Source organism: Meles meles, chromosome 2 (assembly GCF_922984935.1).
Source record: "Meles meles chromosome 2, mMelMel3.1 paternal haplotype, whole genome shotgun sequence".
NCBI lineage: Eukaryota > Metazoa > Chordata > Mammalia > Carnivora > Mustelidae > Meles > Meles meles.
In genome coordinates this window covers 186,207,064-186,233,678 of record NC_060067.1, presented here as the reverse complement: position 1 = coordinate 186,233,678, position 26,615 = coordinate 186,207,064, and the positions used below count along the sequence as shown (strand labels likewise).

General features: G+C 41.7%; 1 protein-coding gene and 1 non-coding gene across 6 annotated transcripts in view; both read right to left on the bottom strand.

Annotated features, from left to right (window-relative positions):
- Positions 1 to 25,571, bottom strand: part of MTUS1 (microtubule associated scaffold protein 1) — a 166,384-nt gene extending 140,813 nt beyond the window's left edge. For 2 of the 5 annotated variants that reach the window (XM_045988033.1, XM_045988051.1), the window contains exon 1: positions 24,986 to 25,264. The gene's annotated coding sequence lies outside the window, so the exon portion shown is untranslated. Of the gene's footprint in view, positions 1 to 24,985; positions 25,268 to 25,462 lie in introns of those variants that run through there. The other 3 variants (XM_045988043.1, XM_045988061.1, XM_045988071.1) reach the window with 3 other exon arrangements.
- Positions 5,676 to 5,779, bottom strand: LOC123937804. The gene has a single exon (XR_006817592.1). It is a non-coding gene; the product is annotated as a U6 spliceosomal RNA (small nuclear RNA).
- Positions 25,572 to 26,615: the final 1,044 nt, after the last annotated feature.

The window sequence follows — 26,615 nt, the reverse complement described above, 5'->3', positions numbered from 1 at the left end:
GGGCTCTCCCAGTGTGCTCAGGGCATCGGGGTTCATTCTACCCAACCTTATTCTGTGAAATACATGGTGGTCTAGGGAGTCAGGATTTCTAACAGTGCCCCTGTGGTCGGACTCTAGGGGTCATGGCTCACACCCCAGCAGTACCATGGACATGGAAGGGGATGCTAACAGTGCCCTTAGAATCCTGAAGTAGAACAGCCCTGAGGACTTGCAAGATCATACAGCTGCTTGGAGACAGAACCAGGATCTCACAACTCTATTCTCAGGGGCTCTTTAATGGTGCATTTGGGATAGAAACAAATTTTTATCCTCTTTAACACTGTGCATTTAACTATCTTGGGGGAAATGGCACTGAGTTACAGCGGAATCCTGCAGTGAGAACATCAAAGATACCAAAAGCAAAACCTGTACAAACTCGAGACAAACTACAGAAAACTTGTTAAAAACAAAACAAAGCAAAACACCAAGGACATCCTGCACCGATGCAACATACTAGTCTGTGTCCCAAAGCTATCAGTGAAAACAAGAGTCAGTATTTACTTGCATTACCTAAGCCGGAATCCCTCTTGCTTTTTATCTTCCACTAACTACACCACAAAGAAGATAAAAGTGATTCATAACTGTGACTGCCATGTGTGTCCACTGAGACAAAATCATCTGGTCCCGAGGCCAGCTTCATCTGCATTAATGTCATACAAGGGAAGCACTGCGGCCACCATCGCTGATGCCAATTATGATAAGGAGCCAGGACGTTCAGTCCTCTCCTGGGTCTCAAGACAGATTACATTTTTCTTCAGAGAGAACGTACACCCTAAACCAAACACCCTATGTTTCACATTTTTAAACCCGGTATCTCTTGATGCTACAGATGATCTAGGCATGAGAACACTGGATTACTCAATGGAGCAAAGAACTGGAGGAGTGCTCCCAATTCCTAAAACTGCTCAACCGCTTGCCAATCATCACAAAAAAATCAAAGGGATAGAAGGAGAAAGGGGCAAAAATAATAATAATAATAACAACAACAACACAGGTCTTTAAAAATATAGTGGCATGAGAATTATGTGATTATATGACAAGACTGCTTAATCCATGTTAGAGAATCAAAAGGAGATTCAATCTCCTCCAAAAATACATGCCTACAAAACACAAACCACCTAATAGAAACTGAATCATTCTTCCAGTTCCCTAGGCATGTGCAACACACACGCAGAACGCTCCCTCCTTCCTCCTACTTGATTTGAAAAGTTAACTTGGGTTGAGAAACTCATCTGTTTATTCCCTGACATGCCAGTGAAGACACACGAGAACAAGTTGCACAATGAAACATACAGAAAGACTAGAAATCCTCCCAGAAGCAAAAATAATCATGAATTGAACATCACTGGAAATTAACATCTCTGAACCCAACTTTTAAAACGTTTTAGGACACCAGAGAACATCAAGTCCCATTGCAACACGGGGGTGGGGGATGGAGGAGGGAAGGATCCAAAGAGCTCAGATCACTCCAGCTACCACAGAAGCCGGGACCGGATGTGCCCTCAATACTCCAGAAGCAAGTCAGAAGGCTCCGTGCTTGCATCAGCGGCAATTCAGTACAAAGGAAAACTTGGGTAAGATGCTGCACTTTGATGTAGCACAAACACACATCAGGGACTCAGGAAAAACCCTCACGTCGCCCTCATCACTTTGAGTCAACCAGCATTCAGACACTCTACCCACATCCATGTGTGTGAACAGCACTATTTCCAAGATGGAAGCTTAGGCACCAAGCACGCAATAGGTGAGTGGGATTCAGATGTAAACCTGCTCATTCCAAAGCCCACGGTCTGACCCACTCCACAGCCCTGGCAACTACATGTCCTCCTTCAACCCCAGGAAACCCATCATACCCCCTTGCGCCATACTGCTGGGACAGGCAGTCCCCAACCTACGAGCACGGTATTCTTCAAAACTCATTTGGAATTTTTTTTTTAATATTTTATTTATTTATTTGAGAGACAGATCACAACTAGGCAGAGAGAGAGAGGAGGAAGTAGGCTCCCTGCTGAGCAAAGAGCCCGATGTGGGGCTCAATCCCAAGACCCTGGGATCATGACCCGAGCCGAAAGCAGAGACTTTAACCCACTGAGCCACCCAGGCGCCCCTGGAAATTTATTCTAACCCAAAATTCATTTTCCTAGAGAAATGTTATTAATGATGATTAGGTTCCTAGGCTGGGCCCCAAACTAAAGCCCATTTAATCCACAATCTAAGAAAGACCCCCCACCCCTAGCACTTAGGGTATGTATAAAGAACAAGAAGCTGGACACCAGTTAGGGCATTGTGTCAACGGGGAAAAAACACGGTCGGGAAGACAATGGTTGAAGTTGTGCTGCTACCTGACTCTCTGGCTGCCCTCAACTTCAGTTTCAGGAGTTAGAACACAGTAGAGGAAGGGGGTGGGAAAAAATGGGAGAAAGTTCTCCGCCTTTCTAAAACATAAAGGGATGAAAGAGGAAGGAGTCTTATTCCCCACCCTGCCTCTTCCTCCTCCTCCCTTTACAATCTCAAAGGAGATAGAAGGCTTCAGGCCTTCCTCACTCCAGTCAGACAGGTGGAGTGGCCTGCCTGGGCCACCTGCATGGGAGCACACAACCAACTTGAAAACATTAAGAGCAAAAATTTTGCTTCAAAATATAAAATCTGTAGGGGCGCCTGGGTCGGGTAAGGGTCCAGCTCTTGGTTTCAGTACATATCTGATCTTAGGGTTGTGAGACTGAGCCCCATGTCAGGCTCCACACTCAGTGGGGAGCCCACTTTGGATTTTCCCTCTACTTCTGCCCCTCCCTGACACTTGCATGCATGCACTCTCTCTCAAATAAATCTATCCTTTAAAAAACAAAACAAAAAAACCTGTCATTTTTTAACATCTTTCACTGAAACAAAACTTTCCTCCCCACTTTCAATCCAATTTTCTTAATACACCCTTAAGAAAGCTAATACATAGGACTATGAAGTGAAACCAAGGAATAAAAAACTTAATTCAAAACGTTAACACCATGTGGAAAAAGGACTTAAAAAGATCTCTCTCCGGGGTGCCTGGGTGGCTCAGTTGGTTAGGCATCTGCCTTCAGCACAAGTCATGATCCTGGGGTCCTGGGATCGAGTCCTGCATCAGGCTCCCTGCTCCCGCTTCTCCCTCTGCGTGCCACTTCCCCCTTTGTGCTCTCTCTTGCTCTGCTCTTTCAAATTAATAAATAAAATCTTTTTTAAAAAAGACATTTTTCCTAGGAATGAGTACAAATATCCGATAAGTGCATGAAAAGATGCTCAACATCAAAAGTCTTCTGGGAAACGCAAATCAAAAGCATGAGATACCATCTCACACCCATTAGCATGGCTATCATCACAATGTTAGTGAGGATGTGAAGAAACTGCAACTCTCTCCAATTCATAGTCAGAATGTAAAATGATGCATTAACTATGGAAAACGATCTGGTGGCTCTTCAAAAAGTTAAATATAGAACTACCATACGACCGACCCTGTGTTCCACTCTAAGGTATATACCAAATGGACCAAAAGCAGGGGCTTAAACAAGTATTTGTATACCCATGGTATACAAATTCATAAGAACCACAAGACGGAAGCAATCCAAGGGTCCATCAAAAGATGAGTAGTGGGGCGCCTGGGTGGCTCAGTCATTAAGTGTCTGCCTTCGGCTCAGGTCATGGTCTTAGGGTCCTGGGATCAAGCCCCACATCAGGCTCCCTGCTCAGCAGGAAGCCTGCTTCTCCCTCTCCCACTCCCCCTGTTTGTGTTCCTTCTCTCACTGTCTCTCTCTCTCTGTCAAATAAATAAATAAAATCTTAAAAAAAAAAAAAGAGCAATGAGTAGATAAACAAAAAATGTGGTAAATACAATGGAATATTATTCAGCCAGAAAAACGAAATTCTGACTCATGATACAAATAAATAAACTTTGAAAACAGGTTTAATGAAATAAACCAGACCAAAGCACAAATATGGTAGCAGTCCTCTTACTTGAGGTACCAAAATAGGCAAACTCATACAGACAGTAGAAGAGAGGTTACCAGGGCCTGGTGGGAAGGCTGAATAGAAAATTAGCCTTTAATGAGTTCAAAGTTTCTGTTTGCGTTGACGGAAAATTGTGGAACTAGATCATGGTGCCGGTTACACAACATTATGAATTTAGTTAATGCCACTGATCTGTATACTTAAAAATGGTTTAAAAAGTTTTATGTTATGTGTATTTTACCACAAACAAATCAAAACCACAAACCAGAAGAGCTAGAGCTAATAGCTTAACTTCACTGCAACCTCAACTTTCCCAATCTACAGAATAGGAGAAAAATACAGTATTATGTATCTTAGAATTTTGTGCTGCCTCATCACTATCTGGTATCTCCAATATTAAACCCACAAATGGAAGGGTCTACCCTCCAGCATGCATCACTGTGTTGACCGCTGTGGCATGACCCAGCTGCTAGGGAGAAGCTCCTCTGAGTTAGACCATCACATACAAAAAAATATACTTACACAGGTGAACAGATACCTTAACTTGGCAAGTTTCATTGTTAAAAATCTTCCTTTAAATTCTCATTGTATCAACATGAAGTCACGAAATAAATGATTTCAGAGAAGGGTAAGATTATGATAGTAACCAGAGTGCATTTGCTGACAAAGACTTTTGTTTTTTTAATTTCTTTTTATTACTTCATTTATTATTTTGTTCAATTAGCCAGCATACAATATATCCTTAGTTTTTGATGCAATGTTGAACATTGATCAGTTGCGCACAACACCCAGTCCCCATCACCACACGTGCCCTCCCCAATACCCACCACCCGGTTACCCCTTCCTTCCACCCTCCCTCCTTTCTGTAACTCTCAGTTTGGTTCCTGAGCTCAGAGTCTCTTCACGGACTGTCCTCTTCTGTGATTCCTTCCCATGCAGTTCTCCCTCCTTCCCCTGTGGTCCTCTCCTCTTCTCCTTATGTTCCACAGTAGTTATTTGAAATTAAGAATCTTAGGGGGCACTCAGATGGCCAGGGGGCCCCATGGCGGGTAGTCACTGGGTGACTCCTGCAGACTCCAGGTAAAGCAGCCTGGCCAGCCCAGGGGACGCCAGGTAGGGCCTAAAACTCAGTGAGCACAAGACACATAACCCCACAATGTGTCACACAACTTACGAACAGGTTTCTCGGCAGGTATTCCATAGTTAAATCAAGGTACTGAGGTTTCTACTGAGCCCTTCAAACCCTGTAGCACCAGTATTGATATTATTGCCAAAGACCGATACAGCGACCTGTATATGGGACCTTTCCTCACTAGGACCACTAACTAAGAAACTCCTCCAGGATTAAGTAAATCTCAACTTGACTGCATGGTTCCAAGAATAAGAGCTGTCTAATCAACTTCCCTGCATTTATAGAAGTCTCAGACACAGTGCTTAACATAAAGCAAGCATTCAATAACTGCTAATAAATCAGATTTTCTTAGCTATCCATTAAACATCACTCATAGGGGATGGATCAAAACCAAGAAGAGGTAAACAACTCTTTCTTGTGATGAAAACTTTTAAGATCTAGTCTCTAAGCAACTTTTAAACATGCAATACAGTATCATCAATTATAGTCACTACACTGTACATTACATGCCCAGGACTCAGCTTATACGAATACAAAATGTTTCATGAAGTTGCATGTCACCCTTGGGAAGGGGCCACACTAATCTTTCTCTGTATTTTTTCAATTTTAGTCTATGGGCTGTGGAAACAGGTACCTAAATGGTTTTTATTATGTAAATACAAATATAAAAAAATACATGTCATACTCCCAACTCTCTCCTAAGACCATATTGTAATTACCCTTTTGAAAAGCAACTTGAATAGTCCTAAAATGGATTTTTTGTAATCTTACTTTAAACAGGAACCTCTGAGTGTGGGCTTAGTTTACAACAACATTCTTTTTTTCTTTTTTTTTTTTTTAAGATTTTACTGATTTATTTGACAGACAGAGATCACAAGTAGACAGAGAGGCAGGCAGAGAGAGAGGAGGAAGCAGGCCCCCACCGCTGAGCAGAGAGCCCGATGTGGGACTCGATCCCAGGACCCTGAGATCATGACCTGAACCGAAGGCAGAGGCTTAACCCACTGAGCCACCCAGGCGCCCCTACAACATTTTCTGAAAACATCTCCTTTTGGAGCACTGAGGTGGGACCCACTGTACGAACAACAGTGAATTGTCCTGGTGCCACAACTACCTCAAAGGGTGTTCAAGTGTCTCTCCCCCACCATATGGATTTGAAATTGCTGGTCAGACACAGTGTGCTTGTGGAAGTCCCTAAATTGGAGAACATAAATCCCAGCACTGTGGCATTTGCCTGCTCCTGCCATGCACCCAGAAGCAGATGAAACAATCTTCTGCAGAGAGAATGGTACCAAAGCCCTGAGAGAAGCAGAAATGAACGAGGAAGAACGACCAACCTGACTTGGTTCCTGACAACGCCCCTAATGTTAACTTCTGAGAAATACTCCATACCCTTTTAACACCTACCCATTTTTTGCCCCGGTTAGCTTCAATTGATTTCTATTTCTTTCAACTACTGCCAAGAATTTATCATAGGACACTTAAGATGGTTAGCACATTTTCTACGACTGTGATGACTTAGAAACTAAGGAATGATTAGAAAATTACAGTGAATCAATGAATGCAACCATTTTAAAAACAGACATTTTGCAAAACTAGGAAAAAAATGTTTGTGTGTTTTAGGACTATAACCATGCAAAACACAGAAAAAACAAGGGAAAATGAAAACAGACGTGAATAGGGGTTTGTGGCTGTGGGTCACTGATGCTATTTTAATTTCCTGTCTACTAATTATAACCAGGAAGAAAATCTAATAAATCATCAGAAACTAGAAACGACATAAATGTCCATCACCAGTAGTTGAATAAGAAAAACCGCAGTACGTCCATATAACGAAATACCACTCGGCAGTAAAAAGGTAGACTGTTGATACAAACAACAGCCTATGTGTTTGAGATAATGCTCTAAGTGAAAGATGCCAGACACAAAAGGCATGTAATGCTCTCTGCGTATCTGGAAGGACAAAGCCATGAAGAAATACTGAGATCAGTGTTTACCTGGGAGTCAGGGGAGAGGGCTTGAAAGGGACACAAAGAAACCACATGATAGAAAGTTTTGTTTGTTTTTTTTTATGGCTGACAATATATTTGTGGAAGTTCAATGAACTGCCCACCGAAAAAGGCAATATTTGCTCTAAGTAAAGGATACCAAGTTCACTTAAAAATAAAGACACTGGGGGCACCTGGGTGGCTCAGTGGGTTAAAGCCTCTGCCTTCAGCTCAGGTCATGATCCCAGGGTCAGGGGATGGAGCAGCCCCGCATCGGGCTCTGTGCTCAGCGGGGAGCCTACTTCCCCTCTCTCTCTGCCTGCCTCTCTGCCTACTTGTGATCTCTGTCTGTCAAATAAATAAATAAAATCTTTAAAAAATATATTAAAAAAAATAATAAAGACACTGAGAGGTGCCTGGGTGGCTCAGTGGGTTAAGCCTCTGCCTTTGGCCCTGGTCATGATCTCAGGGTCCTGGGATCAAGCCCCACATGGGGCTCTCTGCTCAGCAGGGAGCCTGCTTCCCCCTCTCTCTCTCTCTGCCTGCCTCTTAGCCTACTTGTGATATCTCTCTCTGTTAAATAAATAAATAAAATCTTAAAAAAAAAAATTAAGACACTGAGCTTGGAAACCAAACCAAAGCTACTGAGGCACCAGTTTTCTAATATTGGATGACATTCATTCAAATTTATCAGGTGCCCACATATGTCCAGCACTCTGCTAGGTATCACTACACAGTGAACAAAATAAAACAACTATACAAACAGAAATTGTATTCAGTGAAGAAAAGCACAGGCATTCCTGTTGCTATTATAGGATGAAGGTCTCTGAGAAAGTCACATATTTAGCTGAGACCTGAGGAACAAGGAACAGAGAAGAGGAAAAGCGTGGTAAGATTTTAGATGTACTATTATATCAATAGTTAACAACTCAATAGCAACTCAACTGTTTAAATATATGAAGTGTGGTTATATTGTAATATTTTGATATGATGTAGAATGGTGCTTCCTAAGTAAGCAAGTGACGCTCTCAAAACAGCACTGTGGGAAGTGGCCAGGTTAAAAAAAAAAAAGTTGTGGAGGTGGGGGGCCCTCAGAGAATATTCTGGTTCCTCTATCCACTGCCGATATTTCACAAACAATTAATAGAATGTACACAGTTCCCTGAAACGAGACTGCCTAAGGGTAATTAAATCTCATGTTTGGGGGTTTTCAAGTGATGTATTGTGCTTGTTTATAATTTTGGCTGATTTTACCATGGTTTTCTTTAGCTCATCAAGATTCTGAATGAACACTAAACACACTAAACACACATTTACTCTCCAAAAAGTGAACCAAAGCGTCCTCTGTCTGGTAAACAAAACTCTTCACACTATAGGGTTTGAGCCCAAGACACCTCCTTCACTTGGCTTCAGAGGCACTCCCCTAGCTTTATTCTCAACTCATAGGAGGCTCCCTGGCAAATGCCTCTGCTGGCTTCTCCGACCAACCTCCTAACGGTGGGAGTAACTCATGGCTCAAGCTCCTTAGTCCCCTCTCTTCCCACACACGCCATCTTGTTTTTGAATATATTCTGATTGCAAGCCCCACATGCATCTCATTGCCGGGATCTTTCCCCAAAGCCCCAGATCTGAAGACCAACTGTTAATTCAACATTTGCGCTTGCACACCCAACAGGCATCTCAAGCTTCCTGCATTTAGAATCACTCCATGCTTCTAGACTCACACCAATTCTTTCCTGCCCCATTGTTCCTTTCTCTCAATAAAAGACGCCTCTAGGCACCCAAACTGATCATGCCAAAAACCCAGCAGTCAGCCTACATTCCCCTCTCTTCCTCTCACCTCATTAACAATTAAAATAGGCACAGCCTTCAAAACATATTCCAAATGCAACTGTTTCTCACCTTCACTATTACTCTAGGTCCAAGAAACCCATCTCCCCCTCCTGAAAGAGTAAATCCTTAGCCCCTTGAGTCTTTACAATGCATTCTCCACAAAGCAGAGTTCTCTGCATGTAACTCAGCTCTTGGCAAATGCCCTCTCAAAACCCTCATGACACAAAACAGACTCATTGTCGTAGAATAGTTAGTATACACATTACTTGCCCCAAAGATAACAAGAAATATCTTCAAAGTCAAGCAGGTCCTCCTGTTACCCTAACTCAAAAAATATTGCTTAGATTTAGTAATCAACACTCAGATGCAGGGAAAGAATCCCTTAAAAAAAAAAAATACATCAATGACCATCCAGCCCTAAATCAATGTGTTCAAACAAAACACTCACCTCTTATCTCATCAGACCTCCAGTCACCCAGGAGGCTGGGAGGGAAAACAAAGCTCTTGGTCTTTCAGCCACAGGTATTTTAAATATCTGAAGTAATCTGGTTTCACCTTAAGAAGAAAAGGAGACTGGGAAATAAATACTAGGTTTTGAATCGAAAACAGCTACCATTTGGGAAAGACTGTCTATCACTTTCTTCTAACCAACATGACTTCAACATAAAATGTGCACCAAATGCATCCAAGGTGTTGTTGGTATGTTAACTAATCTTCCCAGAAACTTCAGTTTAAAATGTATAGGTCCACCACTGCATGAAGTATAAAATGTCTAGAAGTAAATATAATGGAGGAGGTGAAAGACCTGTACTCTGAAATAAGATAAGGATAAAAGAAACTGAAGTTGATACAAATAAATGGAAAGATATGCCATGCTCATGCGCGGAAGAATTAGTCTTGTTAAAATGTCTATACAACCCAAAGCAATCTACAGATTCAATGCAATACTTATCAAAATACCAATAGCATTTTCCCAGAACTAGAACAAATCATCCTAAAATTTTTAACTACAAAAGAACCCAAATAGCCAGAGCAATCTTGCAAAGCTGAAGGCATAATGTGCCCAGATTTCAAACTATACTACAAAGCTATAGTAATAAAAACAGCTTGGCATTCTCTCTCTCTCTCATACACACACACACACACACACACACACACACACACACACACACAGAATAGTGGAACAGAATAAAGAATCTAGAAATCAATGCACACTTGTATGGTTAATTCATCTATGACAAAAAAGGCAAGAACATACAAGGGGGGGAAAGTCTTTAAAATGGTGCTAGGAAAACGAGACACCTGAAACTGGACCACGTTCTTACACTATACATAAAAATAAACTCAAAACGTATTAAAAACCTAGACATAAGACCTGAAGCCCTACAAATCCTAGAAGAAAACATATGCAGTAACTCTTTGATATCAGCCTTTGCAGTGTTGTTGTTGGTTTTTTTGTTTGTTTTGTTTTTTTTTTTTTTTGGATTCATCTCCTCGGGCAAGGGCAACAGAAGCAAAAAGTAAGTGGGACCCCATCAAGTTAAAAAAGCTTTTGCACAGCAAAAGAAGCTGTCAATGAAATGAAAAGGCAATCTATTAAATAGCAAAAGACATATACAATGATACCGCCAAAAAGGGATTAATATCCAAAATATATAAAGAACTGTAACTCAGCACCAAAAGAGCAAAAAATCTGATTTAAAAAATGGGCAGAGAACCTGAATAGGTATTTTTCCAAAGAAGACAGGCAGACAGCCAACAGACACATGAAAAGATGCTCAACATCAATAATCATTTTGGAAAAGAATGAAACTGGACCACTTTCTTCCAGTTATAAAACTTCCAGTTATAAAAGACACAGAATGCAATCATGGCATAGGGAATACAGTTAATAATCTAACAACTTGTATAGTGACAGCTATATTTATTGTGATCACTTTGATGTATAAATGTTGAATCACTATTGTACATCTGAAACCAGTCTAATATCATCAACTACACTTGAATTTTTAAAAAATTGTCTTTGTTTAAATGACCTGTCACCTTCAAGGTTTCAAACAATGCTTCACTTTGTGTTCTCAGGCACTATAGGAAACAAGGCACATCACTGTTTCCATTCCTCAACAATCTGTGACCAACATTAAATACAAAATGTTTTCTTACAAATTAGAAACATCTAGAAATATATCCCACTAAGCCCAGCCCCACAAAAATAACCTCCCATATTTGTTTTTACTGCTTCTAAGGTTTTGTTTTGTTTTTTTTTTAAAGTCAATCTTTAAAATGTTTATCTCCCCCTACAGAAGCCAGAAAGAAAACATTCCCTCTCCTCTACACTTTTCACACCTGTCTTCAGACACACACACTCCCCATTTGACAGTCTCCTTATGGCATCATCTTCTGGCAGCAGGAAGGGAGCAGTGGCGCTGTGCCATTCAGGCCCTCCTCCCAAACTGTGACTATTTTTACGCCAGCGGCCCCTCTCTGATTCCTAAATTGGCCCTAGGTAATCATGAGACAGTGAGAAACCCTTCATAAACCAGGCAAGTCCCAGTGGGATTAACTGCAAGAATCTCCCAAAGGCTACAAAGGAGAATGCCCTCCCAGGCACAGCAGGGTCATGACCTTTATAGCCCAACCCATCCACTGTCCTCACTTGGCCCAACGAAAGCTGGGCTCCCATTCCAGACATGCAATCCACAAGTGTCCATACTACCCATAATTTCATTGGGGAAAACAAAACAAAACAAAAACAAAACAAAGCTGAGATTTCCTACTTTTATGAGAGTTTTAACCCATTTGCTAGAAAATTTAAAGCAATTCAGTGTTGAGTTTTAGGGCTTTTTCTTCCTGAAATGTCATTCCTAGTAACAACACAGATTTTGGATTTGTTGACCTTGGAAAGAGGTTAGTATTGATAAAAATATTCAAAGAAAATTTTAGTCACCTTTCAAAAACAGAATATACCAACATGGTGTAATAAAGGTTAAGTATTTCCTTGTGCTATTTATAAATATAACCACATACTATAACATCTATAATTGGTACAGGCCCACCAGAAATACTAAATATATCTGATGTTAGAACTCTACACCATCACTGCTACACCTCTATTAAACACAACTATAGTTAAGACAAATTTCCAGTTAAGTTTAGTTGGTTTTTCCAGATCACTACTAAAAAGAGACGTAAGAACTTCAAACTAGGTTTGAATACTTGGCAACTGAAATTTCAAGGGAGAGCACATCCAAAAAAAATAGGGGAAAAAATGCATTCGTATATTACATTTTGTCCCTTTCGCCCAAGGACATCATGTCACATCAAAATTAATCTCTTTCATTCATCCCCCATCTTGGATTTTGTAAAGAACGGTCTATCTTTTCTGAACCCATGGGTTGACCGTGTAAAAATGTTTGTTCTCCAGATTTCTCCTGGTAACATCAAATGAAGACCTCATGAAAATGTTAAGGACAATACAGTGGCTCTAGGATTTGAGAAGAAAAGCTTGATTCAGAGGGGGAACCTAAGGGGTAATGCTTCATTCACTGGTTCGGGCTGTGACATCTACTTATTGGGAGTCTCTGGCCCTGAAGGTAAGCACACCTGTCAGATGTCTCCTCTCCATCCACTCTGGGAATCTAGGATAGCTCAATGTGGGAATGTGCCAGGAGTACAAAGAAATAGAGCATAGACCTCAGGAAGCAAGAAACCCAGCCAAGTCTCCTCCCTTACCCTCATAAGCAGAACAGAATCTCACTGTTCCAAAATTAGCTACTTTTTTTGTATTTCTCAGAGGGGAGTGTAGGAAGAGGAAGCCTATGGGATCTTAAGAGAATCTGTCCTCAATAGACTTGGAGGAATAGATGGTATAATTTTTTTTAAGGACATTGAATATACAAATTGTTGTGCTACAGAAAAAAATTGGAAATTCACAAATTGGACTTTGTTTGGCTTTATATTTCTAAGACTAATATATTCAATGCAAAGTCTTTAGCTTCATGAAAAGGGTCCAGGTCTGGTTACCAATTATATCACAGACTGACTCCAACAGCCTTTAATATCAATGGCATATCAAAGTCAATCAAAATCGATACTCAGAATTAACTACCCTCAGCAATAAATCCTTAAAAGAAATAATTCAGGGGCACCTGGGTGGCTCAGTGGGTTAAAGCCTCTGCCTTCAGCTCAGGTCATGATCCCAGAGTCCTGGGATCAAGCCCTGCATTGGGCTCTCTGCTCAGCAGGGAGCCTGCTTCGCCCTCTCCCTGCCCGCTTCTCTGCCTACTTGTGATCTCTGTCAAATAAACAAAATCTTAAAAAAAAAAAAAAAAAAAATTCAGCGAAAGGAGGACTCCTATACTTAATGGTAATCTGTGGCTCGGTTATGGCCAAGAAATCTCAAACTCACCAAAGCCAAGACCTCAGCTCTCATTTGCACAGATGGGTGGGCCCTAACCGCATGAACAGCTGGCCCAGAGTTTAAAGGTAGAGATGGATGCAAGAGGATTTAAACTTTGAAGCAGGAGGAAAATGTTTTACCCACATTCACTCAAATAATATTTTTGGAATTCAACAGTCCAATTTTTTTTTTTAAGCTAAGAATTTCAGGATCTATTCATGCCTTTCTCTAAATGATTCCGACCCTTGTATAAAGTATTTTCATCAGACATTAAAATAACATCTCTCCTTTGGGATGATGACTTTCTAACTTTACACCTAAAATGTCAGTGTGATTTAACTTAATTCCCATTTACAGTTTAGAAAAATTCTATTCCCACCATTACATAAATGCAAGATGTTACAGTTAGCAATCTAAACTTTACCCATTTTCTTATAATTATTCCCTTAATAATAAAGACTTTCAAGCAGGAGATAATTCCTCTTACTATTTTTTTTTTAATATTCAGAACCTCCAATTAGCTACAAAAGGAGGAATGCCCTACAAGAGTACTAGATCTGTCCCAGAGAAGCAAGTGGAAGGTCGCGTACTTCATACACCACCCTGCCCGTTTCTGTATCCCTGCTTTGAAGTGACCTTTTACTACAAGAACTTCCATTCATTCAACAAACATTGAATGTTTGTTGGAATGCTACCCCATGCCAGCTGCTCTGCTAGGGACACAATGGTGAAGACAGTCCCTGTGTTTAAGGAGCCTTCAAAGAGCCAATAGTTAAGACAAGAGGGAGCTTGGGTGGTTCAGTCCGTTAAGCAACTGCCTTAGACTCGGGTCAGGATCCTAGGGTCCTAGGATCGAGCCCCACATTGGGCTCCCTGCTCAGTGGAGAGCCTGCTTTTCCCTCTCCCTCCGCCTATATCTCTGCCTACTTGTGCTCTCTAGCACTCTGTCAAATAAATAAAATCTCTAAAAATAGTTAAGACAAGAAAGTACAAGTAAATAATTATAAGAACTGCAAAAGCAGAGGTGCAACGCAGCCTAAGGGAACCCGGAGGATGGACTCCACTGGTGTGGACCTGGAGAGAATGACTGAGTGGAGCTCCCTCAAGAGGGAGCTTGGACTGGATCAGGAACCGGCAGCTGAGTGTTTCAGCCTTTCAGATCCTGTCAACTAGCAACATTTCCCTCCAAAGATCTAAAGGGACAATACGAGAAAGCTGGGTTTTAATTTTGTCAGTAAGGACACTTAGAATATTGTGGAGGTTGGCTGACATAATAGCTGGAAACTCTAAGGCTTTGAATGTCAGAGGCCTGTGAGAGAAAATGCTGTGTGAACACGTGTTCGGCCCATCAAGACTATCAAGTGGGGACTGTCTGACACACTGTCAATCCCTCCTTGTCCGCCCACAGTCCCCAGAAGTATGCGAGGCCAGGAGGGGGAAGCAGGCAGCGACCTTTTCCACAGACAGAGATAAGGATGTCAGCACACAGCACCTCCAAGTCCCCAGAATGTTCTCACAGTTGTCTCCCAGGTGACAGCCCCATAGCACAGACAGGTCCCATGATGACTTCTATGCCTCTTCCCCTTTTCTAAATCTTCCCCGAAGTTGAGGATCTTGCCCAAGAAACATAGTTAATAAGTAACAATGGATATTAAAACGCAGCTCAAATGTGTACCCTTCGTGTCTTTCCCCCTTCCTTCCCACAGCTAGTAAGGTCAACCAGCATTTGCTGCCACAGACATAGCTCTGCAGAACTGCCTACATGTGGAGGGCACACGTTACTCATGGAGACCTCCCTCATTTACTCAGCTTCTGGGCTACCTACCTGGCTTGGACAAGTCAAAAGTCATCTTGGCCTCATTTTCTTCCTCTGCAAAAAACTGAAGCAACAGTAAACAATCCATTTCTTAGGGTTGTTTTAAGGTTAAATGAAATTTTTGGAAACTTTCTAACACACACCATTGTCAGTTGCTACTGTTACACTGTCAACAACCTTGTGAAACAAGCTTTATTATTATCCTCACGTTAGGACCAGAACTTAGCAACTTGTTCATTAAGTCAAGGCAACTTTCGGGGTGATGGACATGTTCTAGAGCTCGACGGTTGCACAGAGGGAGATCATTTGTCAAGACTCATTCGTACAGTTAACCTAGGTGCACTGCACGGAACTTAATTTTATATCAGTTAAAAAATGTGGGGGCACCCAGGTGGCTCAGTCAGTTAAGTGTCTGCCTTTTGCTCAGGTCGTGATCTCAGGGTCCTGAGATCAAGCCCCACAATGGGCTCCCTACTCAGTGAGGAGCTTGCTTCTCCCTCTCCCTCTGCTTGCCGCTCTCCCTGCTTGTGCTCTCTGCCAAATAAATAAGATCTTTAAAAAAATTTTTTTCACATATCCTGTGGCCAGTGAATAGCAGTATGCATATTCCCTAACACATCTATTAACTCATTTTAGAAGCCAAGGATTTCCTGGTTCTTGTTCTATAATCTACTTTCCAACTAACCCTTCCTACAATAGTGAAAACCTTACATGCTGACAACACCAACTACCACTCTGGTCTGATCTTGTGGACATCCAATCTGACTTGCAGAGTTTTAGGTTTTAGTGTTAGCTCCTGTGTATACTCACCTAGACCCTCCTACAGGAGTAGGTCTCTATCCATGACCCTGTAAGGGGACTGCAGCCCCAGACCTAAAAAAATCACTTTGAAAACGAGTTTAGGACCACAAACCAGGCACCTATAGTTTCAAATCAAGAGACCTCGGAGAATCTCAATTAAGAGCTCTTAGTCTAGGTCAGCATTCTTCAACACTTTTTTAAAGCAGCTTACTAAAAGCATATTCTAGGTACTCCTGATAAAGAGGTGAACAAAATTAAATTCTTGTTGTCAAGATTACATCATCTTGTTGATAGGAATTATTCCATCATGAATTAAGCTTTTTCAGGAGAATCGGTAAGAAGCAGAAGAGTCAAAAAAACCGTTAAGACTAAGTTCCAGGATACCACTGAGCCCAGACAGAGAGGGCGGTTCCTCTAATAGTAAGCGACTAAAACCATACCACCACTTGCACACAATGTCTATCCAAGACACTGTCAGGGGTTGTACAGTCTGGCTGAAGAAATTACTTGACGTGAAGACTCTGCCTTCTTTTGTTTCTAAATTATACACCGCTGGGTAATGGAATTACCCAAAATGTAGCACAGGTTGTTGGAGGGAGATGGGGCTAGTTTCAAGCTATACACGGGGCATAGTTTCAAGCTACAAGGACTTGTCTCGCTGAAAGTATTAAATGCCCAGGAGAAGCTCCTTGTTTAGAATCATTCAGACTGCCATATCTCCTCAAAGTCCACTTGGCAAAAAGGAAATAATTTTCCATCTGAATCCTGCCAAGACCAGTTGAAAAATGTCAGTGTGTGTGTGTGTGGTGTGTGTGTGTGTGTGTGTGGTTACGCAAGTTGGCACCTCACACCGTATCTCCCAACCTTTATTAAACAGCCACTTCCTGTACCTTTTACTTGGAAAATGATTACCTGTGTTAGGCTTTCCACTGGCAACTAAGAGTTCTCTCACAGAAGGTCAGTGTACGTACAGCTCTAACTCCTAGGGGCCACGCAAAGGAAGAAAAAGCCAACTCCCTAAAATGGCCTACTTGTCAAGTCCTAACACCGTACATTCCTTAGAAGTCATTTTGGTAATACAGAACTGTTGACCTTTAGGGCTAGAAAGCAGGACTGATACTCAGGGTGTAACTGTGGTTTTAATGGGACATTCTCTTCCCCCTTCTGACAGACACCGGGCCTCACCTCCTAGTTAAATTTCTACCTGGGATTAAGTCCATCTGCTCAAGAATTACCTGCCTCCATGTAGCTTAAAATAAGGAAATAGGATTCAATATTTCTATAGAAAAATGTGCTTCAGAAAAACAAGTATTAGTCCCTGTTCAACATACATGACCCTGGGGTGCTACCTATAAAATGGGTACATTTTACAATGTAGTATTGTACCATCAGATGATTCAGAGGACTGTTAGAATCTTATTTGGTGCTCTCTGAAACAGTGTAAAACCTGTAAAATGTCACAGAAATGTCTGTAACTATCAGTTTTCCATTTGTGCTACTCATTTTAGTGGCTTACAGGAGTTAACATTCTGTTTTATGTTCTGCAGTTAGATGATGGAAAAATAACAAGCCATAATTCCAAGCAACGTCATCTGAAATGTTATATACCCAAACCAGTGCTGCTTTTGATCCTACTTCAGCACCAGTATGAAGAAAATCCTAGCAATAATGATTACTCTTTATGGCATGAAGAATAGTCAAGTATCAGTATCCTACTAAGAGTGTGGGACAGACCAGGAGAGAAGGCCCAAGTCCTAGTCCTGGTTCTAGAACATACTCGTTGTAATACAAAACATTTATCCACATAGTTCCAGTCAATGTCCTCCTGTATAAGACAGACCTTTACTTCACAGGTTGGTGTCCTAACTGAACAGAAAGGTCCTTATGTCCTACTTATAAGGTACTATCCAAAAACATACAGTTATTATTTTAATCTTATTTGTGTGTGTGTGTGTGAGAGAGGCAATTCTAGATTGTTCATCTCTATATTGATTATTTAAAAAAAAAAAAGCACACAGCTCAAATACATCAAAATATCAGCAACTCCCTAAATTGGAACCACAGAAAACCAAGAAGTAATAAAGCTAGAGTCTGAGAATAAATATTCTCAACTGCTACTGGTAAAAACCAATTCTTTTTAAGCAAGAAAAGATATCAGGCTCCTGTGCCTGGAATCTAATTCTCAGCAGAGAGCACCAGCAGGCCCCAGCTACCACCTTCTCAAAGCTCAGTTGAAATGAAACGAAATTTCCCAGCTGTCAATCAGAAGAGGTGCCATATGGGGCGCCTGGGCGGCTCAGTGGTTTAAGCCTCTGCCTTCGGCTCAGGTCATGATCTTAGGGTCCTGGGATCGAGCCCCACATCGGGCTCTCTGCTCAGTGAGGAGCCTGTTTCTCCCTCTCTCTCTGCCTGCCTCTCTGCCTACTTGTGACCTCTCTGTCAAATAAATAAATAAAATATTTAAAAAAAAAAAAAAAAGAAGAAGAAGAGGTGCCATATGTTTGGCACTGTGGCGTAATAAGCCCAAGCAACAGGTATTTCCCCATTTGTCCAGATGAGGGGACAGGGGTGCAGAAGGAAGAAAGTAACTTACTGAATCCATGCAGCTAACACAGATGATCTCAGACATAAGTCCAGCTTGGTCATATTTTGAAGTCTGTGCACTCCCTATTACATTCTGGTACCAAACGTACTGGATACCGGTAACATTTTTTCCATTTCTATTAACAAAGTATGTCTCCGAGATTTCTAACTGGACATCAGGGTGAGCAAAACTAGCTGAATGTTGAAATACAACTTGTATTATTCCAATCTTAATGAAAACAAGGGGAGGGGGGCATTATCCTGCCTTGGAGTCTGTACTTAGACCATTTAAGGAGAAAATAATTTTCATTTGATTATGTACCTATAAGGTTTCAAATTTTAAGTGTTCAGCATAACACAATATAACCATTCTGTAACTTAACAGTTGCACCTGCAATATAAAATCATTTAAAGTTCTTTATGAAAAGAGAAATGCAGGATTTTTCCTATCTCCACCCACATTTTATTGATACACCAACTTATACTGGAAGGAACATGTACTAGTAAATTCCTTTGCATAGTTGCCATTAGTTTCTGTATAAAGCACTATCAGCAGTCTTTAAGCCTTAAATAAAAAGTCAACTCTTAAGAGTACAGAATCAAATTCAATAGCCAGCAAGTCTTATGGACCATCAGAAAGTTTTACAGAAATGCAAGACTACTCAGAAACGAATCTTACTAAATACAAAAAGAGAGAAATCAACCCCAGACCAAAAATTCACCCAAATTACTTTTTAAAACGTAATTACATATTTCTCTAAACGAGAAACAGCCCAAGTCTCTAGGAGAAATTGTCAGTTTGTGACTGTCTGCACCAATGGAGAATGCAGTCACTTAGCACAAGTGGAATTAATTCCGTACAAGTATTTGCACATGGGTTTGCCAGATGTTCTGAGAATGGCAGTTCATAATAAAACAGAATTATAACTTCAGAGGAATAGGAACCTCACACCTTCCAGCCCCAGGTTACCCTAATGGATGAGAGTACTGGCTTGCAGAAGGGCACAGGCCTGTCTCTTCTGGCTGAGGCTATCACAGAGAGTGAGGGGAAAGAGTGTGAGGGCCAGGACAGAGAGTCTAGAAAAGCAAGCAGTAAATTATGGTCTCCGGCTTAAAAGACCTTCTAGTAGCTGTGACTGACAGAGGAAAGAATTTCAAACTCCCATGCCATTAGTGCTCAGAGGATTTATTTCAGGCTCCATCTGGCACAAATAATTATAAAAGTACAAATGTACCCAACGTAAGGTTTAGACCCTATCCTTAGGACGCTTGCAAGTTTTAAGAAAAACCTATTGGAAGACGTCACTGAGAAGATGATCCAGAGCAAATAAGTGAAATTAGACCACAGTGCTACGTATCTTACTTCGAGACAATTCTGAGAATAATCAGGATCCCTGATTAAGGACGAAGAGTCTTTAGATGACCAAAAATGTCACAACAGGCTTAGCTTTACCAAACTTTGGTCAAGGTGGCAGGTGGAATTTCCAACATAGGGCAGAATGTTCACGATCTGGGAAGGATATTTCAAGAACCCTCAACACTACCACTTCCAAAACCACACTTTGGGGAGTTTTCTGCTGACTCTTCTGAAAACTGGAGCCAAATTTTTTTTTCTACATCTGTGCCCTTCTACCTTGTGACGTTTGGCCCATAGGAAGTACTCAATTCATGCTCTGAAGCTTACCAAACTTCAGCTTCTAATAGCAAGGATTCTCCTTCATGCCTTTTATTTACCATTTAACATGTAAACATAATCGTAACTATACACTCTGCATAAATGATTGCATTACACAGAGTCCAGATTGAAGAGCTAATAAAACAAGTGCATTTTTCTTGCCAGTAGGGAAATTTACCCTTTTAAACCCATTTCTCATTTCTCCAATCCTCCTGACTCCCTCACCAACAAGTAGGAATTCCAGAACCCTGCCTTGAATCACAATCCATTGAGCTTTCACAATTTCACAAAAAAATTTTAAATTTTTAAGTTTTAAATTCTTAAATTCACTCTTTTAAGAGTGAAAATAAGGACTTGGATGGCTTTAAACCCCTCTTTCCATGGCATCTTACCCCTAACCCTGGTGTCTTCACAGTCTGTTTTCTTCCCAGTCTGAACTTTCTTTTGCTGTGTGAACAGCGTGGGAAGCTGGCCAGGTCCACCCTCCCACTTAGCATAACTTTTACTGAAGCACGAAATCAGTACGATTTCAGGCAAAATTAACACTAACTGGAAGTAATTTCCGGCAACCGCTTTGCCCTTTGCAGCTAGTTTGAGAAGCTTACAACCTGCACATGATCTCCTTTCACTGCTCAAAAAGAATGGAGTCAACCTAACTAAAAGTAAACCTGTCTCCTCAAAAGAAACTAAGAAAACTTTAAACCTATTTAGTTCTATAACTTCAAAATGAAATAAAACTTCCATGTAAGAATAATGGTAGGATGTGGGATTTTTACCTTTACTCACGCAAGTAATATGTATACAGAACACTCATAAGCTTAGACATAAGCCTATTAGCAAGATGTAAATACAGTTTGCCTTTAAACATTTTCTCTTCAATATTGGGCTTGCACTGCAGACTACGGAAAACATACCAGCTTTAATGAATACCTAAGGTCGTTTTGGAATCAAAGATGTGTATGTGAAAATGGAATTCTGAAGTGCTTGAAAGCTATTTACCTAATACCTCTAGATTCGACCTTGTTTATTATTCTCTCTTTGTTGAGCAAACCTTCCTTTCCTTGGTTGTGTAAACATCAGGGCAATCACAAATTGCAAGATACCTTATGGTGTATGAAAAATGAAGTATTATTGTATCTATCTACATAGTAAAGATTAGCCCCCAAATCGGTCAGTGCCAAAATAGAAAAGGCTTTTTTCATCTTCAGCCAAGTGAGTAAGATAAAGTCATGCATTAATATCATGGATAAATGCCCACATGGAAGAATAGCAAGTTCTGATTTCAAATAATATTGCAGTCATTTCTTTAAAAAAAAAAAAAAAAACTATCATCAGAGCAATCCTGTATAAACCTGATTTAGAAAAATACATCATTAGAAGTAGTAGTTGCCAGTCGATCTCAGTTACTGGTTATAACTGATTTCCTGAAGTTGCATATGGGTAACCCTCATTAAAGCAGGCCTTTCTGAATAAAAAAATTCAGGTTGGTGAAGCCATACCCCATATGACCTAATCCTTTCCCTGGAGCGTGGCCTCACTCATTCTCAGTCACTCCTCACCTCTCCAAAGACCACAGCGGCCGCTGTCCAGGTCCCTACCAAGTAAGCAGGGGAGTTACCTTTCACCAGAGGAAGCTTGGGCTCATTTTTACATGCCCTAAAACACAGCCTTATCCTTGGGGCTCATATATGGTCTGGTGGCTTACTTGTGGGCCTTAAGATATGGAGAACACTCTTGGCAAGGCCTTTAAAAAAAGTCCTCAGGGTATATTTAAACTTCCATAGTATAGAAAGATAACTCAAGTTACACTCAAGTTATGCTTTTGTCCTCCACCTCTTCAATTTCATCTGTCAATAGGGTTGGAAATCTGGGAAAAATTTTAAACTACATATACATCTGTCTAGATATCAAAAAAGGACTCATCAACAATTCAATATGAACCGTGATAATGATCATACAATCTGGCAAGACACTAGTACTACAAATAAATAAAAATAAAGGTATAGTGAGCCTAATCACATATTTACAGAATCACAGAACAACAGACCAGAAATATTTTTATTCCCTGGGATTTAAAACTTTGCTCTGACTTTGAAGAATGTTGTTCCTAGGAGTATATAGCATGCCCAACTATGTCTTATCAACAAACCCAATTTGGTTTGCAATGGTCTCTACTCTAGGACATGGAGGTTGTTCTAATGGATTTGAAAGGAATCTTACTCAAAATTGGTGGGGGGGGGGAGTCGATTCTTTTAAAAGTCTGCCACTGTCACCAAGTCCTTAAGCTATGATTCAGAAGTGTTACTTCTGTTTTTGAGAAAGTCAGCAGACTTGGCTACATGAAAGTATAGAACACGGCTAAGTCAAAACCACTATAAACTCATGGTATTTGTCTTTATAAGGCCAAGACATCTTTATAAAGTCAAAAATCTGCAATATGAAAAGTAAAAGTTTATTATCAATCCATAAAAGTTCTAATAAATTGGAAAATACTAATATCCCAGTAAGAAAAAAATGGTACTACATTCATAAAAAAGGCAATAAAAATGAAAAATAAATTTTTTCGGTATGCATGATTTGTAATTAAAGAACTGGAAATTTAGGTATGAACAAGTAAGCACTTGTTCACTTATAAAGCTGGAAGAATTCATTTTCCTTTTAGAAATGAGCCCCCATATTAACAAGAATACCATAACACAGATACTCTCAGAGTGTTGGTTGGATCTTACTTGGGTAAAACATTTTTTTTGGAAAGCAAATTGTCCATCTGTATCAAGAGATCTTTGAGCCATAAACTGTATTTCATGGACTCCATCCTAAGTAGGCCCTGCAGATAAAGTTTTATAAGGGATATTTGTTGCAACAGTATATATTTAATAGCAATTTTAAATAAAAGTTTAGCTTATAAATAATTTGTTACCTCTATATAATGTAATAGTATGTAGCCACTAAAATAAGACTCTTGGAGAACTGTAGTGACCTGCAAACTTTTCCCTCATAGGAAATGCAACAGTATAGCTATATAAACTATAGAAGTAAAAAATACATCTATTGATCTATTAACCGGCATGCAGAAAACACTGATTTTATTTGGGTGGAGGAATTAATTCCTACTTTTTCTGAATCTACCCATTTTTATACACCAAGCATACATGGAAGAAGGCCAACCAAGGAGGGCTATTACCGGACATGCTTTCTGAACACTTCCATCTAATAACTGAAATACCAAGAAAGAAACCATCTAATAACTGAAATACTAAGAAAGAAATCTAGCTAGGATTTTATAATGCTATGAAATAATCCAAAATTGTAACCATGTATTATTTATATATAATTAAAAGGTGCAGATCTTCTGCAAGCACTATTTTCTCCATAATGCTGATTTTTAAGAGGGAAAAGTTATCACAAGTAAATAATATATATTATTTTAAACTCAATTCCATTTTTTTTTTAAGGATAAATAGTTCTAATCATTTTTGTGTGTGTGTAACTTTCCCTATGGACTACTGTATTGGAGAAAAAAAATGAGAGCATCTTACACATGGCAAAGCATTACGCAAATAAGGCATCATTGGTTCAATTTAAATTGTCCATCATTTCCTGCCCTAATTAACCCTGAAAAAAAAAAAAAAGCTGGTCTACTGTATTGCATTTCCAAACTCCAGTTTCTCTTCGGGTTAACCACACACTGCTATGTGCGTGTATCTAGACTCCTCAAGGAGGTCATAGTTTTCCCAAGCAGCAGCGACTCATTTCCTTTTTATTCCCCTCCCTTCTGAGTGCCTGCCCAACTTCCCCCTATTCCTAACACCTGCACATACACACCCCCCCCCCCCAGGGCTAAGGATTTAGTGTGCTGATGATTGAAATCCCCTCACCCGGCAAAACAGGAACCCTGCCATTCCCTGCATTTTGCCTAAGACTTTGAGTTAAACACGCTGGGCTTCCTTTCTCAGCACACCAACGGCTACATAGTCAACAGTAGTTAACAGAGTCGGTGAAACTTTATGCAGGCTGAATGATTTAATCTCTCCATTCTTACTCCAAAATAAATTATGCTAAAGTCAAAGGCAACAAACCACTTAGTTATTTGCCGAGAGTATGTCTTGAGAAAGAAAAGGAGAAAAAAATTTAAGGTAATAAGTCCCATAATTACTGTAGTCAATCAGGTGACTTTTACTTAGGAGGGGATTTTTCTAGAGAGCTAGGAAAGCACAAGTAAGCCGCAGGAAGTAGTAAGGCTCGGGACGAGAAGACCTTGGGAACTGCAGCAACCTCACGAATGCCGCATTTCAGCCCTGACTGCTTATGCTGAGAATGGGCCCAAGCGCTCCGCAAGCGGAGAAGGCTGCGACTGCGGGGCCCTGGCGGGTCCAGTATCTGGTGGGCGGCTTCCGGCCGCAAGCAAATGCCTGTCAGTCTGGGTCTGCTGTAAACCCCTTCGGTCACTTTCAAGGTGACAGCTACTGCGACCCGCATCGCCGCACCAGCTGCGCGACCCCACGTGAGACCCGATGTCCCGCAGCCTCCGTTCCAGTGGGGTCGTCTCCCCACTTCTCTCCAACTTTGGCACCCAAGCCCCTAGAATACCCGCCTCCCCTCAAAACTAGTTCCGTCACCCTATGACGGTCGCGTTCACGTTGTCCTACCCACCTCTCGCCACCCCCCCCCCCCCACCCCGCCCGGAGATCTCCACCGCGGGCAGGCTGGGCAGCGGCAATCTTCTCAACTCCGCACTTACCCGCAGCTCCTCCTCCTCTCCTCTCCTCCTCCTCCTCCTCCCGAGAGCCAAGACGCAGAGTAGGGGAAACCGGGACTGAGAGCCCCGGCGCCCTTCGGATCCCGGGCGGAGGCGCTTCAGGCTCCCCCACGGAGACCCGCGGTGCAATCAGTGCCCGGCGGGCAACGTCTGCACCTGGGGACACCCAGCTCGTCCCTCACCCCACCCCTGCATGCCAGCGGCGGCGGCAGCTGCCAGGCGGGAACCCGGAGTCCGGGGCGCCCCAGCCTCTCCGCCTCTCCAGCCACTGGGGGTGGAGCAAAGGCGGGGAGTTCGGGAAACTTGTAAATAGAAAAGCTGCGCCGCCTCTACCCTGCTCGCCCGCTGCCACCCCTTCCAAGCTGCCCCAGCCTGCACCTAGCTGCTGGAGACAAAGGGCAGGCGGCGTTCAAGGGGGGGCGGCGCCCGGAGAAACTGGAAGGACGCGCGTGGCCGTACCTCGGAACGGAGGCCCCGGAGACTCCCGCCGCGCTCCGCTCGGCTCCGCTCTACTCGGCAGATTGGCGGGTACCAGCAGCCCGGTTCACTCCCTTCTCTGGCGCTCCCGCGTCCGGATCCCGAAGCCCCGCAAGTTCCCAGGCTAAATGCGGACGCGCCCCAGGCCCGGGGAGTCAGCCCAGGACTGCGCTGCACCTGTTGCCACGTGCAACGCGGCGCCCAGCGGCGGCTGCCGGCACACCTGGCTGAACCGCGCGTCCCTGAACCACGCAGGTCCCGGAGGGCGATTGGAGTTATGCCGACTGCGGCTCTTGCCCCCTGTTATCCCTGCGAGCCCTCAGGCTTCCAGCGAGCGGTGGGGCAGTGCAGCGAGGGCGGGCCAGGAGTGGGGGTAGGGAGTCGGGCGGTTGCAGACTTATCAGGGCGGAGGTTTGCTAGGAACCAGCACTGATTGTCTCTTCAGAGTGTCCGACTCCTAGTCTGTTTTATCTTCATACTACTAAGAAGTTTATTAGCACACACCTATTAAAGGTTAAAGAAATGAGCTCCAGCTGTTAGATCTTGGAATACGAAGTGGAAAGAATACAACACCAGGGAGATAATAAACGAGGCCCGACCCACTTTTCTCTAAACACAGATGAAGTCCTTCTTTGCTAAACGGAATGAATTTCATCTATATTTCATCTATTAGGCTCATAAAATATTTTCTTCTATAGACATATTTTTAATTGAACGCAGTCCCGAAGATGCTATTCCACTTGTGAGAGATGTAAGATTATTGAGCCATTAAGTGTCAGACGACCTGGGCCCAAATTTAAAAAAAATAATAATAAATAATAATAATAATAATAAACTGGTTTGGATTTGCTAAAAACGTTTTAAGAGAGACTTTTTCAGAGAATTAATCCGAGGGCATTGTGTTTGACTAAGTTTTCTATGTTAGCAACATTAAATCCACTAACAGATGCATTGCCATTTATAGTTGCAAAGCCTTTTCACATTACAATGTCCCAGTATTTCCTCAACAAGACCCTGGGTAAATAGGTCAGATTATTATCTCCATATTTCAGCTGAAGAAACTGAAGCTCAGAAAGGTCAAGGAACTTACTCAGGGTCACACAGCTAGTGAGAGGTAGTGCAAATCCATCTGGCC